The sequence below is a fragment of the Pristiophorus japonicus genome, unplaced genomic scaffold (genome assembly GCF_044704955.1).
Source record: "Pristiophorus japonicus isolate sPriJap1 unplaced genomic scaffold, sPriJap1.hap1 HAP1_SCAFFOLD_147, whole genome shotgun sequence".
NCBI classification, from domain to species: domain Eukaryota; kingdom Metazoa; phylum Chordata; class Chondrichthyes; family Pristiophoridae; genus Pristiophorus; species Pristiophorus japonicus.
This window is the reverse complement of record NW_027251144.1, coordinates 170,327-172,960: the sequence shown is the minus strand read 5'-3', so window position 1 is coordinate 172,960 and position 2,634 is coordinate 170,327. Positions and strand designations below refer to the sequence as shown.

General features: G+C 44.4%; 1 non-coding gene across 1 annotated transcript; it reads right to left on the bottom strand.

Moving 5' to 3' along the window:
* Positions 1–718: 718 nt before the first annotated feature.
* On the bottom strand, positions 719–792 carry trnan-guu (transfer RNA asparagine (anticodon GUU)). The gene has a single exon. It is a non-coding gene; the product is annotated as a tRNA-Asn (tRNA).
* Between the last annotated feature and the right edge of the window lie 1,842 nt (positions 793–2,634).

Genomic DNA, 2,634 nt, shown 5'->3' with positions numbered 1-2,634 from the left:
GGGAAGATGGTTTATTTAATCTGATCTTTGCTTATAAATGTTTATTCAGGTTGGATTTATTTGTATAATATTTGTAGAAGTATAAATAAGGATTTATTGTACTATTTAATGACTTCCCTTCCGACCCCACCTCGTTCTGGACGCCTAATTGGTAACCTACGTCTGATTTTTTAATGTGTAGAACAGGTTTTTTCAGTTCTACAAAAATCTTCACTTGCTACATTCTAACTTAGTTTGGAGTACGTTTTCACTGAGGAAACTTTCAAATCAGGCGTCAGTGGCCGGACACGCCCCCTTTTGAAGAAAAAATTCTGTTCCAAATTAGAACTGTTCTACCTGACTGGAACAGCAGAAAAAAAAATGTGGAGAATTGCGATTTCTCAGATAGTCCGTTCTCCACCAGTTGCTCCTAAAAATCAGGCGCAAATCATGTGGAAACTTGGGCCCCAGAAATGTAACAATAGAATCAATTTCCACCAGTTTCTTTAAACCCAATCACATAATTTATTTCTAGTGGGCTGGATGGAGGAATATGATCCATGTAAAACATTGTTATCGTTTTTCTTGAACTGAATGCTCATAAAATATTGGAGTGGGAACTAACTGGATAATAGCACTGCTGGCAACATTTGCGGAATATATTCACGCAGCCAAAACGCACAATGACACCCTGGGACTGTGCGGCACCGAATACTCGGGGAAAAACAGTTAAAGGCTTTGTCCCTGGGTGGGGTTGAACCACCAACTTTTCGATTAACAATCGAACGCGCTAACCCATTGCGCAACAGAGACTGATGGAAGTATAATGTGCACGACATCACAAACCAGGGTGTCAGTCAGTTAAAGCTTCAGATTGCTCCGACCGGGATGGAACTTGTCCACTCTCAGTTGTACTTTTCCCAAATAAATGGAGAGACATTCATTGTGGATGCGTGGAAGCAGTCTGGTCCCGCACACTGCAGACACTTACATGTCACCACCAACCAGCTCTCCCACAACCAGTGTGATCTACCTTCCAGCCTTCCGGTGCCTTGTCTGTGACAAAGTATTCTGATTGTCCCGAAACCGGTATTAGGTTTGAATTCCTTTTCAGCTCCTGACTGCGGATATTCCTGTGATTATTCTTCTGAATTCCAATGAGTAGAGGCCCAACATATTCAACCTTTTCTCATAAGTCAACCCCTCATCTCCGGAGTCAACCCAGTGAACCTTCTCTGAACTGCCTCCAAAGCAAGTATATCCTTTCGTAAATATTGTAAGTGTTTGTGATCCTCGCCCAATTGCCAGACGGACGGTTTGAATCGTCCCCACCTTACGAAAGTTCGAGATGCGGGAATTATTATTCAGAGTGTAAATTAAATGAGTCACGGAAAGGGATGCTTCGGTAATAAATCATAGTATATTTATTTGGTCTAACATGCACTGGCTAAAACATGCACTGCTAAACGAAATCACTGTCTCTGTGGAGAATAAAATCCCGGTTACAAACAACATACATACAGTACAGAAATGAACCTAGTAACACACAGTAATTCCCTGGTGGATTCTAACCCCACCCCTACCAATGTATTACCCTCCCCAGAATAGCCCTGAAAAGCTTCACTTCTGAGAAAACCCTGAGCCCTTACCCAGCTGGCCTGGGATATCTGGTTACTGGCTTGGGACACTCGCGACCATGTTCACCACCACACGCAGCCGGTTTCCTTGCTCAGCTCAGCTGTGGGAAGTCACTGCCTGGTCTTCAGTCTCGGTGGCTTCTTCTGCAGTTCTGCGGCCCCTTCCTCTGGTACATCGATCGGTGGAGCGAGAGCAAGAGCGAGAGGGGGCTCTCTCTAGACACAAGCTGCAAGCTGCAAGCTCCAAGCTTCACACCAAGCTCCAAGCTAAAAATAAAGTGGAAAGGACCCTGTCTTTCTGGGAGTCTTGCTACCCCTATCTTTCCCGCCAATCTTTAAAACCCCTTTGTTTCTAAGCACGGGTACTTAGTCAGTGATGGGCCATCCCACCCATGCATTGGGCTGATGGCCCTCAGTCTGGGCATCTCTCTGAGACTTTGTGTTGGGAAAGACCCAGCTCCTCCTTGGCTGGCCAGGCTGGTGGGTTCATTGTTCTGTGTCTCCTTCTGAGATGGAGGTGAGAAGTGCTTTTGCAAATTAGAGTGGCTTTGTCAGTGGCCCCACTTCCTGGCTGACAGCTCTTTTGTCAATGGATGACTGACAGGTCTTTTGTCCCAGCTAACTGTCATGCGGGCTCTGGAGTTTTAACAAAACCAGCTTTTTCACATATCAGCGCAGGGTGTCCCCAGCACAGGGAAAATAGCCTCAGAAAAATAAAATTCACAAAATATTCTCAACTGAGTCCATTCTTTCACAGAAACTTTGCGATCTCTTCATTCTGCTCTGCTAATTATCGATCTTGCCACGTAAAAAGTGCGTTGGCATTGCAATGCATTAATGTAAAATGAATGTAAAGAAAATGCAACGTTTTGTCGAGTGCAAAACATGCAGTGTCTGCATTTCAAAAAGCATTGATTTTATTCATCCTGCGGAATGCATATTGCACAGATAATCTCAGCACACATTGTGCAGGCAAAGGCAGCATTAGACAACAAAGTGATTTGTCCTCCGCTGATTT